Raw genomic sequence first — 15,768 nt, 5'->3', positions numbered from 1 at the left:
TCCCCGGATCACACATAGCTGTTTGTTGAGGTGTCCCTGAGCAAGACACCTCACCCTAACTGCTACCGACGAGCTGGCTGTCGCCCTGCGTGTAAATGTAAAAAGTGTACCTTGCTGCAAAACCACCTGGCGTCGCTTTCAGGTGCCGAGGAAAGTACAAATGTGCAAAAATATGAATCTAAAAAAAACATTATATCACATTGAGAAGTTCAAATTCAGTTTGAAAAGACACCAAATGTGTCAGGGAACTTCAATCTCAGTGGTTGAGTGGCACCCGGTCCAGCGAACACTCCTGCCTTGAGCGCTCACTGTCTCTCACAAATTGAGTACAAATTGACCGTTCACACTCTGAGGGGATCCCCTCGTACATCGCCCCCATCTGCGGCGGCCCTGAGCTCGGCCCTCTTATCACGCACCATTCCTATCTTCTGAACGAGATTAATGTATGGGGAAGAGTTGGAACAGTTGTGTGAGAGCAGTGCTATCATTCGCGCAGCAGACGTCCTCCTGCGTCTGTCAGAACGAATGTGTTCCGGCGGATTTGCTGTGTGGGAGAGAGACGAGGGGATTGAGAGTGAAGGGAGAGACAGGACTTTGGGAGCAGTGTGTGGCACCGGGTGTTTAAGTAGCTTGTCATGTGACATGTCAAATGATGATCGTTAATCAGACGTGGTTGGGCCGTGTTCCAATCTTTAGGCAAACTTTTCAACTCTTCAATATATATCCTTATGTGACCTATAGTTAAGTCATAACATACCGATCATGTCTCTATGTTGCAAAGTTATATAGCATACACTTACATAGTATTTAGTTATATAGCATACATCTCTCAAGCATATAATATAGGTATATACAATTTGCATAGAATATTGTTTACTCCTAAAGGTTCTTCCTGTCAATCTGGAGGTAAAGGCCAGTGTGCCGGTCCTGATCCGTCCCTGTTGTGTGGCTCCGGTCCTGGTCTTAGCCCCGCCCGTTGCCCACTCCAATCCTGGTGTTGGCGCTGCGGGCGAGCGGTGGATAGTGTGTCAGCAGCAGCAGCAGCGCCTAAGGATACATCCTCAGGGCTCTGTGTGTAGAATAATGCACAACACAGAGTGGCCCTCACACTTTCCTGCCTCTCTCTCTCTCGCTCTCGCTCTCTCGCTCTCTCGCTCTCTCTCTCTCTCTCTCTCTCTCTCTCTCTCTCTCTCTCTCTCTCTCTCTCTCTCGCGCGCTCTCTCCCTCGCTTTCTCTTCCTCTTGATCTTCCTTTATCTCTTCCTTATTCTCTATTTGTCTCTTTCTCTTATCCTGTTCTTGGTGCATGGCTTTATTTGCCCAGTTTATTTCTGTTAGCAGACTGCTTCACAGAGGACCTGGGAGAAGCCAGGAGTGCTAAACCGTTAACAACTGTGGGACGTTGTGTGTGTGTGTGTGTGTGTGTGTGTGTGTGTGTGTGTGTGTGTGTGTGTGTGTGTGTGTGTGTGTGTGTGTGTGTGTGCTAATCTAATGAGGACCATGAGTAATGAGGTCCTGAGGCCAGCCATACTGTAGCGGTGGCAGTGCAGGCATGCTAGAGAGCACTCCTGCCTCTTCGTGATTGGCTCAGGTCTTCTGTTGTCTCTGGCTGAGGACAGCCCAAGGCCTGGAATCCTCTGTACGGTTCTGTGTGTGTGTGTGTGTGTGTGTGTGTGTGTGTGTGTGTGTGTGTGTGTGTGTGTGTGTGTGTGTGTGTGTGTGTGTGTGTGTGTGTGTGTGTGTGTGTGTGTGTGTGTGTGTGTCTGCGTGGGAGTTTGTTTCTACCTGTGTGTTTGTGTGTGAGTGTGTGTCTGTGTGTGTGTGTGTGTGTGTGTGTTTCTAACTGTATCTTGGGTCTTTGTGTGTGTGTGTGTGTGTGTTTATAACTGTGTCTGGGGTCTGTGTGTGTTTGTGTGTGTGTGCATGTTTGTGTTGCTGTGTGTGTCTGGGGTCCGTATGTATGCATTGATGCGTGTCCGACTGCCTATGAATGTGTGTTTGTGTGTGTGTTTGTGGGGTCTATCTGGGGGTTGGATGCTGTTGCCAAGGAGAGTTAAGAACTAATTATTTTAATTAGCAGGAGGACAGGTGAGATCTATATTAGGAATCAAACAACACAGCAGAACTGCAGATACATAACCACAGAGTTACAATCTTTGGGCTGTGTGTTAGTGATTCCTTCGTTGGATTTTGTGTAGACCTCAAGCCCAAGTGATTGTCTACACAAAAAGTAACGACAATCCAATCCTTAAATCAAGCACATCGTAGCTATATCAGTCAGCTGATTCCTGTATTGGTTTTATTGCAGTGAATAATCATAGAGAGATGGTGATGCTGTTCTTCTTGTTATTTTGATACATTTTTAGAAAGCGAGTCAAAAGAGAGTCAGACAAAATCCTATCGACCTAAATTTTCCGTAAATCCCAATCCCAGTGTCACCGCACAGATTACAGGACAGTACTGGAAATTAAGAGACAAAAGAGAAGAGACAAAAACAAGACACAGAAATACATCAACATAACAAAGGAAATCCCTGCACCGCATGAATTGTAGCATGGTGTAAATCCCAGTCGGCAGATTCGGGTGCTGCAGCAGAAAGTAGGAGACAGTGGTAGAAGAAGTACCGTCCTATCTTATCTTGACAGCATTGGACTGCACTGTGCAGATTTAAAACTCCTTCGCCTCCGCAGCAACTGTCCAGGATGTGTACACCAGGTATCCCCTTTATGAGACAGGGAGAGCGCGGCTCAGATTACCCCTCCTACAGGACCCCACCTGCCCGCTAACCAGGGCCAGCCCTCGGCCGGAGGTCCGTCTCAACATGAGGATCATTCCCGTTGACTCTTGGAATAGCTGAAACTACCCCTTACTTCCAAAGCCTGGCTCGGTCTTCACTGCAGTCGACTCGGCTCATCTTGGGAGAATATATGGGGAAAGGTTGTCTGGCGTCTCTTTCATGTTCTTTGAATAAGAAATTTGATGATAAGTAGACAAAAGCTGTTGTAAGCACAGTACGGGCCCTATCTTAACTGTCTGAAACGCAAGTGAGAAGCACGAAACGCAAGTATTTTGTTGGTGGATCTCTGGCGCTGTTGCTGTTATAATGGCGGATGAATGACTTTTGCGCCTGACGCAAATCTAAAATGGGTTGGTCGCAATACCCGTGGGTTTGTTTGGGCATAACAATAAATGCAATAAATCAATGAGAGTGCCATCTCCCATCCCCTTTAAGAGCCATGAGCGCATTTGAAACAGAAAAGTATATATTTTGATAGCTGTGTGCAGTCTCTGCTGAGACAGATGCATGACCACATGAATTTCAAACTTCATATGGATCAGTTTATGGCCAAATAATACGGCCTTATTGACACATGGAATAACGTTTTCTTCTACAACTTCAGAAACAGTCGTCATGTAAATTTCGGCAAAGAGAACACATATATGATATGCGGTCCTCTGGCCGCAACTGTGGGTCTATTTCATGATAAGCGGCAATACATTAACAAAAAAAAGTATTGTATACATTATCGTTATCGACTTGTGTTCATAATATGCACGTGTGCCCCCCGTTAATATACATTGCCATGGACTGTATTATGCGTTACGCGTTTAGTTTGCGTGTGTTTAAACAGACGGGTGTAATCACCCGCAAGTGTAGTGGCGCTGGGTGCAAGATAGGGCCCATCATGTCATGGGTGAGACAGGAGTTAGGGTTATCCTCCTCGAGGAGGGTTCCGCAGACATTGGGGTTCGAACCCAGAACCGACTCCACCTAGCTGAGTGTCGACTTCTCCTGACGAGCTGGCTGTCGCCTTGCAGGGTTGACACCGCCGTCGGTGTGTGAATGTGTGCATGAATGGGTGAATGTTGGGCAATTGTAAAGCGCTTTGAGCGGCCACTGGTTAGAAAAGCACTGTATAAATGCAGTCCATTTTGGAGATAGAGGGCCCTCCAACTGAACAGTTGGAGGGCTCCAGAATAGGCCCCAGAACGAGGGCTAGGGGGGGGGGGGGGGGCTGAGACGTTCTGCCAGTTTCTCTTCTCATTGCCCCCTAGCAGTCCCCGTTTGAGTAGACCACCCGGACGTCGACGACACCGCCTGCCCTTCAGAAGCACCACACGCCACTATAGGAAGTAGCCTCGCCTCCACGCAGTATGCCTAGCGTTGGGTTTTGTGTGTTTTTCCTTTCTAAATATCATTTCTTAAGGGCTGTGTTCCCCTCATGCATATTAAAACCGCCGCCGTCGCCACCTGCTCCCCATGAATCACGCGCTGCCGCCTTGGCAGCACCAAGCGTAATCAAGCAAACCTCCTTCTCCTCTCCCCCATCTCCTCCTCCTCTTCCTCACGCTCCTCTTCCTTCTCCACCCCTTCATTCTCCTTCTCCTCCTCCTCATTCACCTCCTCCTGCTCCTCCTTCACCTCCTCTACCTCCTCCTTCTCCTACTCTTGCCTCGTGATATTTTGTCACATTGACTTCATGAATTGACACAGTAGAGTACAGGTCCAATTTTCTTCCCCAACACTCAGACGTCCCTTATCAGTGTTGTTCCAATCGACGAGCATCATTCAGAAAGACGACGGCGTAGAAAAACACAAATCACTTCCAATTCAAACGGGTTTTGTCATCCGAGCCGCGGGGACAACTTCCAATGATAAAAGAAGATCAGACAAGTAAATCTCTTCCGAAAAATATCAGAAATTGCGCAATTTTCACACACACTTTGTGTTCTTTACCCCGGGTTCGCCCCCGATCGCACCCGTCTAGACGGGGTGTGTTCCAGGGTTCAAGTGAGTCGTCCAGCGGGGGGAAGAGTGGTGTTTGTCTGGGCTCCGGCCCCCAGACGTCACCTTCTTGCTGGCTGGGCAGAGCTGTTCGTAGCCTCACAGGATCACATTCTTCATGGAGTATCTTTAAATAAAGCCTCACCGGGATGGGCCAGAGGGGAGAGCAGGACGTTTGTTCTCTGAGAGAGGAGAACACAACCTTCAGAGAACTCAAACAAACCGGGAGAGAGTCATCTTTTCATCTGTCTGTCTGACTGACAGTCTGTGGGTCTGTCTGGCTCGTCTCTCTGTGTGCAGAATGCAGAGAGATAAGGATTACCATTGATTATGCACCACCTGGATCTTCAATATGTCACACGTGCGGCTGAAAGAAGCAAGCCTAAATCAACACGACGTAACATTTGATGTTACGTGCAGGGATGTTGTCACTTCACCTGAAACGCGACATCATGAGTTTGGGTTATGAACCATAAGGGAAAACATGTTGAGTGTTGACAGAAACGTTGCATCTTCAGGGATGATCTCTGGCAGGAATTCTCTCTCTCTCTCTCTCTCTCTCTCTCTCTCTCTCTCTCTCTCTCTCTCTCTCTCTCTCTCTCTCTCTCTCTCTCTCTCTCTCTCTCTCTCTCTCTCTCTCTCTCTCTCTCTCTCTCTCCCTCCCCCCCCCCACGCCTCTTATAGGGGGCTGAAGATCTCTGACCGCTGTCTGACCTGTATGTCTGAGCTTTTCATGCTTTTTATATCTGCTTGAGCAGTGCTTGCATTGCTTGTGTTTGTGTGTGTGTGCATGCATCTGTGTGTCAGTCATTGCGTGTGTATGCGTGTTTGTGTGCCAACTGTGCACGTTAAATGCAGTGCTGATTACCGTGCCTCATTTGTAAACAAAAGCAAACCATGCGTCACATTGTTTGTTTTCCCCGAGACGGCGTAGTTCAGCAAAACTTCCCCCAAACCCTTTGTTTTGCACTTATTTTATCCATTATTCTCCCATTTAGAATTTCTATATCGAATGAATGTCGGTGGATCGAAACAACCTTTATGCTGAAAACAGAAAGAAAAACTGATGAGATGTGTCTGACCGCCTGAAGGTACAACCGTACTTATAAATAATGAAGCTAATATCATTGAAGTGGTCTGTGTTCCCCGTTGGATTAGCCTTCATGTGCGCTTCGGTGCTGATGACTAACACACACACTAGGGTTGCCAACTTTCAGAAATTAAAATAAGGGACGCCCACCACGGGCCCGACTCCTGTGGGGCGGGGCGCCCGCAGCAGTGGTATGTTTTATTTTGTGCTGGTGTTTTTAGTAAAGGGTTGATCAAGAAAGGAATTAGTCATACTTAAATCTTGAAATGCTTTATTACCACATAACATTCTCTTATAAAGTGCAGTCAATTAAATCTTGAATGAAATCTCTTTGTGTGGCGTTTGCAGCAATGAACTTTTAAAATATAAACTAAATAAACGGAGAACTTCATGTTACTTTTTAAGTGCATAACTATAGGGACTCTCTTTGACATTTTTTACAAAAAAAAACCAGTACAAATAAACAACAAAAACACTTATAAACTTATGTAAAAAAAGAAAGTGCAAAACATTACTCCTTCCCTCAACATTACTCCTCCCCTCAAAACTGTTACTTCTTTTTCCAGGTGTACTTCTTGTTACTCCTTGCAGCACTGAGTAACTCTTTGTCTTTCAAAGCGCTGTTGTAAAACTCTGAACAGGACTGCTCAAAGTTGAGAGTGATCAGGAGCTCACTTCTCATGAGCTCTGTGGAGCACCTGTTCCTGCAGTCACTCCATTTGTTGGCCATTCTGGAGAAGATCCTTTCCACACATCCAGTGGATGCTGGGATGCTCAGGATGTGTCTGGTGATAGACAGCATGTTTGGCAGGTCAGCTACTCGAAAGAGAGCCACCCACCTGGCAGCCACACCTTAAGACTTCCATTCATCTTCAGCATCTTCTTTGAGCCTCTTCAGAATGGGTTTTGCTGTGGAGCATTCATCATAAAGTTCATCCATGTTGACTTTATGGATGAGGTTGAGCTTGGTGGTCACCCTCTCAATGTCAGTAAAGGTCATGGTGCCATGGTGCAGAGAGAGGTTGCAGTGAGAACAACCAGTAGTCTTCAGAAAAGTTGAACCATTTCTCAACATATGAGAGTGCTGTGTTGAGGAATGCAGTAAAATCTGCCCTTGCCATGTCAGCATCAAGTGGACGGAGACGCTGCAGCTTCAATTTAGTTAAGTAGCCATAGAACTGTTAATCTCGTCTCTGTGTGAGCTTTTGCTTGAAGTTTTCCATGATGGAATATAACTCAACACAGGTGGTTTCATCACTCTCCAGCTTCTTTACAACTTCCTCAAAGAGAGAGAGGATATTATTGCAGAGAAGAAGGTTGCATGCTGTCCTGTTGCATGCTGTCTGATGTCAGACAGCCCACCGTGCGCCACTGAAAACACTCGCCGACATATTTTACAACTTGCCTTGTAAACATCTCCACTGACGCTGTCCAGCCAAGGATGTGCGTCTTCCCACTCACGTCCGTACTTCTGCAAGCGTTTACGCTTTTGAGGACGTGGTGGAGTATCGGGTGTAGCGGACATTTTTAAAAGGCGCAGGTTTTGTGCGCAGCGCCGGTGTGTGGTGTCTGTCGCTAGGCAACCGTGACCACCACACGCATGCGCAGACACACAGATGACCGGAGCGGGTCTTGCGTAGATCCCACCGCGACAATTTTGCTGACCGTAGTATTCCCTGTGTTTTGTTTTGATCATTATTGTTAGATTTAGTATTTGTGTGTGTGACAGACATGTGTATTGGACATTTATGGAAATACGGAACAAATTGCGTCCCGTATTGGTTCAATACGGGACGCAACATTTAATTGCCAAATAAGGGACGATTCCGTATTTTACGGGACGGTTGGCAACCCTAACACACACACACATAAACACACACACACACACACACACACACAAAGACACATTGAACCATAACACTTTCTGTAGCTCAGCCTTGTACTTCCTAGAATTGACCTAACTCGATGAAGAAACACTACTATGAAGGTACACTCCGAATGAGCTAGCGGCTAACAGGCATGGGGAAAAGGGTAACCAGAATTCTGAACGTAGAAATTGTTCAGAAGGCATTGGGTGGTTGTTTATTAGCGCTACAGACTATTGGGGTGCTGCTATTGTGTGAAGCGTACATTTAGGTCGCATTTGGTTACAATTATTTGATATAAGAAAGAATATTTCAATAAAATGCAGCGATCCCATTCTACAATCTCATGTAGCCATACATTTAGTGTATTGAAGACTGTATTGGAGAAAGTGAGGTGAGAGTGAAGGAGAAAGAGACTGTGTGTGTATATATGTGTGCGTGGTCTAGGAGGAGAATTCTACTCCACTTTGTTGTGGTGAACTGCTTGTCTGAGTGTTTGACGGCAAATTTGTTAGGAAAAGAAAATTGGCAGTTTGAAAAGAAACAGCTGTTCATGATTGCTGTCTGTTCATGTCAGTAATTGTGGCTTTGCCAGTCACTATTGTGTGTTTCCCTTTTACGGTAACCTTTACATCTCAAAGTTGAAAAGCATGTCAGAACGGCCAGTCGAGTATATCATTAGTGTTCAGTCAATTTAATGGACCACTGAGGGAAAGGACATGGCAAATATGAATTACAATACCTATCAACTAATAGTGGAAACATCCATTGCAACCGACTGAATCTTGACTCCGTCTTCTGCTGGGCTTTCTGTCAAATGTTTTTTAACATGTAAATAGATCCCAAATTATTTCTGTGATCCGGAATATTCATAAAATTGGTTTACTGTAGTTATAATCCTAGGGCGAACCTTTGTTGTTCTTTGGTTTTGACTTTAACTTGTGGTGAGTGTGTTAATCTCTCTTTGTGCTGCTCTAATCAACACGTTAGCCTTCTCAGGGTGGTTTGTTCGTTTGACCACCGTCTCCTTCAGCGAGGGGGCGGTCTCTGTGTCTGGTAGGCTTTATGCCCCTCAGACCAAGACGTTAGAGCCCTCAGAGTGCATCGCTTGATCAAATTACTCATTCTACATTACATTTTATAATAACATTACCTCATTCATTTAATAATATACATTCCTGTACAGAAGGTGCTTATTGCCTCATATAGCAATTCCAAAGATGCTAGTGGTTAATAAATAATAAAAATGGAATGTCCTTAAATGTCCTGGAATGCCCTGAAATGTTCTTGAATTCTCTAGAATGTTCCGGAATGCCCTTAAATGTAATGGACATTTCTGGAATTCTCAGAGAAGTTTATTGAATGCACCGCAAGAAAAAGGAGTTTATTACGATTGGATATCACTGAGGGATGAGTAATTGACAATTAAATAGTATTTTGTTTTCACTTTCTTCACATGAATGACAACTCAATTTTCTAAGGGCTAGGCAATAACTCAATATTTTTCATTTGGAGTGGTATTTTACAGTTGTCATAATGAATGATGATGGAATGTTGATTTGATGGATGAAAGCATATTCGGTTTGATCAGAGCGAAGGATCAACTGGTTTTATTCTGGTGCTCGTCCCCCTCTGACGGGCGGTTGAGGTGACCTTTTGAATTCATAAGCATTAATTGTGATTGCGATCTATATCACAGATGGATTTTTTGCGGCGTCACATTGTCAGCCCTACTGCTTGGTCGGTCAACCAGTCGAACCGACCACTAATGTTCCATTGCTGGTACTGGGCCACTTTATAATTGATACCGTTCATACCATTTGTTTTGTTTGCCCCGTTTAATCTGTTTGTCTTTACTTCAGCGTTTACCTCAGCGTCTATATTTTTGTTTTCATGAGCACTTTGAATTTGCATTGAGTTGTATCTCATCCTGTGTTTTCCACTGCTGCTGGGCTGTTAACAAAGGAAATCCCCTCCTAGGGATCACTAAAGTTGTTTATCCATCTATCTCTCTATCTAAACCTGCAGCCAGTCCCCAGCCAGCGTCCTACCTTTTCAAACAGACCTCTGAACTGGAGCTGTATAGCCATTGGAACAGACCGCCTGCGCTGAGACCATGGCTACAGAGGACAAAGTGCTGTTGCACGTCCAGCGCGCACACGCCACCTGTCCCCCGGCCCAGCCGAGCACCCGTCACTCAGCCGGCAGGGCCAGCCAGTCTCTCTGTGTCCTACCCCCCTCTTACACAGGGAGCGGTGTCAGCCTCAGTCCTAGCCTGTTTATCTGGCAGGACGCGCAGACACCTGGCAGTGTGGTCGAGGATCGGTCGTTGTGGCACTGCCTGGAACACAGACGCATGGGCGGTCGGTCCGCTCAGTGGGCTAACTAGGGCGAGGAATCACAGGGTACCTCTTGGTACGATACGCCATGCACGGCCCATTCAGCGGTTCTCTAATAATCAAGATATTGTTAGACGATCCTATGACGATACATCAAGATACGATGTCTAACGATGAATACAAAATGACTTTAAATTGCTGGATTTCGGTCTTTATTCATCGTCCTCGTGTTTGGTTAACTTCAGCTCAAGTTTCCTTCACTCATGTGTCGAGCGCCAAAATGAGGAGCATATTTGTGGCAATATATTCCGTCAAATTCTTCATGAATGAAGCATAAAAATGCAATAAATAAAAATAATAATGAATATTATATCGATATTTGGCGCCAGCTTTATCGATTCTCGTATCGCACGAAGAAGGGCGACGATCCATCGCCCTATCTAGGTGTGGTCCCGTCCCTAGCGATAACCCCGTGGTTCTGGTGACATGACTTGTAGTGGCGACTCCAGGTCGGTTCGCCTCTAGTCCTTTGCCCCATTCCTTCTTTCTTGCCACATTCCCTCTCCCTCTTTGCTCTGTGCCTTCACTGACCTGTGCTTTCATGTTCATGAAGTCCATAAGGAAGGTGTATTCGTAAGAAAATGACTTCTCCTACGGAGAGAGCCGTTGCATTTATGGCAAGCCGCCGTCCATGTAATCAATGTTCCGCAAATTACTCTGCACTGCTGCCACCGTGGGCTGCATGCAAATCCGAAGGCTGTTTGATCCTCAAACCAACATGGTGACCTTTGACCTATCCATGATAATAATAATAATAATAATAATAATAACATTTCGGTAGCCATTAGTTTGCTGCACCTCATCATTAAGTCTGGATTCATGTTATTATCTTTTCCCCTCTGGTGAACTCAATAGCTCTGGCCCGATCCGCGCTACGCTAATGCGGATAAAATGTTTCTCTATTCCCGCTAAAGTTTTTAATTGATGAGATTCTTCGGGAGGTGCTCTCCCCGGTGACCGGCCCTGTATGAACCGGTTGGCGGTGTGTTATGCGAGTCGTGCGGTCGTGTCCGACGTCTTCTACAGGGTTTCAGTTCTCCCAGCAGCTCTGGGGGTTTGGGCGGCGGGCGCTCAGTTTGCTGCTCACACCCCGTTCTCCGCGAGGCCCCGTCCCCGCTCAGAATACCAACGACTGTTTGCTAAAAGGGAACGGTGCGAGATGGGGGAACAGAGGATTCAGCCTTCTCTCCCAGGATACCCCCCCTAACTCCCCCCCCCTACCTCCCCCTCCCGGTGATGCTGGCCGTGCGTTGCTGGGTCTAGCTAGCTCCTTTGATGTTAGCTCCAGTAAACACAGCCCTCTCCTGGGGGGAACGGGCCTCTACAGGCACTAATGAGGGCATTAGAACAGAGCTGAGGCGCGCGTGTGAGTGTGTAAGCATGTGTGTGTGTGTGTGTGTGTGTGTGTGTGTGTGTGTGTTTCTGTGCACTGCCATGCCCTTCCAGGCCAGCGTGTTTGCGTTTGTGTGTGTGTTGCTATACTTTTTAGTCTAGTGTGCTCTCCTTTTAGATGCTTTTGGGTGTGTCAGCATGGGTTTCTGTGTATGCTACCGTATGTTTCTGAAGGTGTGTGTGTGTGTGTGTGTGTTTTTGTGCTTCGGTAACATTTGCAGTAACATCCATATGTTACTGCAAGTAAGTGTGCCAGAATATAAAGGGGAAAGCCATGTTTCTGGTGTGTGTTCACTCTAGCGCATGTGTGTGTGTGTGTGTATGTGTGTGTGTCTCAACATGCACACTCAACATGGCAGTTTTTTAAATATGTTCCACATCAACAGGGCCCCGTGGTTTCAGAGTTCACGCCCACCAACCATAGCATCAATACATAAAAGCTTTCAGTGACAGGCTTCTCCCCGGGGTGGTGACAGCCAAGTAGGACACTTAACAAGCGGCCTGCGAATGAAGTCACTCCGCCTCGGTCCTCTTAAGGCGTAATTATGACTGAACGCGGGGAGCAGCGTGAAAGTGCTAAAGGAAGCCAATACGACGGAAGCTAAATCTACCTTTGACGCGTGAAACGTGAACATGGCATTGTTCCCTTGGATTTCATCCCCACAGACCTGTCCCATACCCCCCCTCCGCCCAAAGGGCATAAATAATACTTTCTCTCTTGATATATACACACCCACAGTGAGACATCCAGGCGTTATGTTGCTCACCCTGAAGTAGCTGACGTGTGAGACTTCATCACGATGGGTTCATATTATCCAAGTGGATTACAGGCTGAGGAAGCCATGTGCGGCGGGTGTGTGTGTGTGTGTGTGTGTGTGTGTGTGTGTGTGTGTGTGTGTGTGTGTGTGTGTGTGTGTGTGTGTGTGTGTGTGTGTGTGTGTGTGTGTGTGTGTGTGTGTGTGTGTGTGTGTGTGTGTGTGTGTGTGTGTGCGTGCGTGCGTGGTTCTATTGCCGAAACGATTTCATGGTAGATGGTGGTTTGAATTGCATGCAGGAACCGATTATCACAATTATTTTTTTTGTCATATTTGAATGTGAGCAGTCTAAAGATGCTTTGGAGGAAGAAAGGTGACTACTTCTAACTAAATGAATGAAATGACTCTTATTAATTCCAATTGTAGGACTGTGTTGTCTAAAATCCTCATTGTGTGTTATCTAAAATCCGCACATAAGGATATATGAATAGTAAGATAATTGTATAACACACACACACATCAACATCTCTCACACGCACACTCTTTCTGAAGCCATTGATTAGAAGGGGATTAAGAAGAAATAATCTCTCTCCAGGAAAGGTATAGTCGGAGATAGAGATAGGGGGGGGAGCAAGGGAAGGAAAAGCATATAAGAAAGGGGCCATGAAGGGAGGGAGAGAAGGGGAGGGAGGGGGGAAGAGAGGGCAGAGACTGTTAAAACCATGCTCACGTTGACACTCTGGTCACACTGCAGTCGAGAACGCCACCCGCCTGCAACCTTGATTGGAATTTGCCAACGCCTTTTATTTTGAAGTTGGGTCTCATTGTGCGAATGGCTTGTTTACACAGATAAAAACCTAATACGGAGAGAAAGGGCGTCAAAAACGGCTTTGTGCGTCTATCGCAATCTTTGATGTGCCAATCACAGTGACACATGGGGAATTCACGGCCGCTAAATAAGCGGCCCCGTTACGCGTGATTGCGGCTCAAAGTCGTTTCACGGTGCCAACGGTTTCTACGTAGTCAGTCAAACCGCAAACCCTTTGAAGACTTGACACGTGAAGTTGTAGCCTCAAACCAACCTTCCCGGAGCCCCCATGAGGAGGACATGCTGTAGGTAGATAAAGGTCTGCTGCTTTTTCAAAGTAAGAGCGGCTGTTTGGGAAGGAAAATTGTTTCTGATGCATCAGATCAGACAATCTTTTTCTACTGCAATTAATTTATAATTTGTTAAGTCTTCAGTGTATCCTTAATTTAGCCTTGATGCGGTTCTCTCATTTGAATCGAGTTAAGATAGCTTAGTGGCTAAGTTGTAATATCATATAATAAAGTAACAGTCAGTAGTAGTAATCTAATATAAGACAATGACCCATAGGATATCCCGGGGTCTAAAGGTTGAATGATGTAATCTAAAACTAAACGGTTCATGCTGTGAGGGACGGGTGTATGGTGGTGCGGGACCCATCTAAACACTGGGATATTACATATGATTATGTATCTGTGCCACTGGGAGAGCCCAACCGTGTTCTATTTTCTATTCTTGAAGTGGCGTCCCGGAATAGATAACCTTTTGAATACCAACGTTGTGGGATCCTGTGCAAATTAATAACACACGAACACAAGTGAGAGTGGCTTTTAGAAGAAGGACTTGTTTCATATGCAAACCAAATCCTCAGGGTCAGCTGACTCTGGAACAATACAAAAACAACTGTAAAGTTTAACCTGACAGAATCTAAATCACGGGAAGAAAACACATGAAAATCAGGCCATGTACGAATCAAGAATTTGTTTTCTTATTAGTTTGGTATTCATTTCTTTGAATTTGTTCTTTTTAAATATGATCAGTGTATTTCGCGGTCAAGGATGAAAACAAAACAGCGTCTTGGTGTTCAGTGAAGTTTCCGAGCTGCGCTTTCAACTTGGAGCAGGACAGGACTTCCTGTTCCTGTTCTCTAATCTTCCCCTGAGCCTGGCTCCAGACGGCAAGATTCACCGACTGGCGCCCGCAGAACGCCATCGACACCAAACAGGACCACGGCGTCGGCCCAACAGGGGATTACCTCGCTCTTATTATTCTGCCTCGCACCATTGGCCGCAAGAAAGTAGCAGTTGGAGATGGTGACTGCCAACAGCTGCGTGTTGATACTGATCCTGGTTGTGAGTGTGAGTGAGTGAGTGAGTGAGTGAGTGAGTGAGTGAGTGTGTGTGTGTGTGTGTGTGTGTGTGTGTGTGTGTGTGTGTGTGTGTGTGTGTGTGTGTGTGTGTGTGTGTGTGTGTGTGTGTGTGTGGATATTTCTTTGAATAAGATTGTACCGTATCCCATATGGGCAATTATTGAATGTAGATATATAGGTGTACGAATGTAGACGTGTGTTTATTTGTGCGAATGTGTTGTGCATGGTCAAATGACGCAGCCTGCCACGCAAGTGTTGCTGTGTGTGTATGTACATGTGTGTGTTTGTGCGTGCATTTACACATGCTTGCTACGCAGAGTGAGCCTGGTGTTTCCTGAAGCAGCTGCATTGCAGCAGAGCAAAGCTGCGTAGCGGACATGTTGCCCATGTTAGAAGGACCGGATAGGGAAATAACCGAGCCTCTCTCTGTTTCTATCTCTGCCTCTCTCTCCATCCCCTTCTATCTCTCTCTCTCTCTCTCTATCACCCTCTCTCTCTCCCCCCCTTCTATCTCCCTCTCTGTCGCACTCGCTCTATCCCTCCTGTTTCTTCCTTTCATTCTGTCTCTCTATCTCCCATCTCTCCCTCTCTCTCTCTCTCTCCCCCCTCCAATCTCCCTCTCTGTCACACTCGCTCTATCTCTCCTGTTTCTTCCTCTCATTCTGTCTCTCTATCTCCCATCTCTCCCCCTCTCTTTCTCCTTCTCCCATCTGTCTCCCCTCTCTGTTCTCCCCCTCTCTAGCTGTCTCCTCTAGGCCATCTCTCAGGGTGGAAAACAGTACGTGCATTCATACTGAACCGTACCGTATCGAGTCCGGGGGGGGGGGGGGGGGTCGGATTGGTATGCACTGATTGCCAACACAACATGACATTAATAATTGATTGTGGAGTAATTTATTCAATCGAAAAAATATATGTATAGACATAAACTGATGGTGTGTATGCCAGAACTAACGAGGGTGAAATAGCCACGTAAAGAGTAGTGATGCTCAGTGATTATTTGGCGGTTGAACACGGCACTAGATTGGGCGCTCTAAGCACGGTGGGTTTAAACACACACGATCAGCTGCGGCTCATATCACTCGGTCTTGTTGAATATGAATTTAAGCATATTCAAACGGCCGAGAGAACGAGCGCATGGCGGCCACGCCCCTACCTGAAATTGCCGCGAAAACATTGGAGGGGGGGCGCGCACGGCGTTCCAACGCGTCTCGAGCGAACTGCGAACACGTTGATGAAACAATTAGCGGGTCTGGTCGATCACATGTTCCACCGCTTCACCTCAGTCTTCAGGCGACAACATGCGGG

The sequence above is a fragment of the Gadus macrocephalus genome, chromosome 18 (genome assembly GCF_031168955.1).
Source record: "Gadus macrocephalus chromosome 18, ASM3116895v1".
Lineage (NCBI taxonomy): Eukaryota > Metazoa > Chordata > Actinopteri > Gadiformes > Gadidae > Gadus > Gadus macrocephalus.
Note: the sequence above shows the minus strand (reverse complement) of the source record.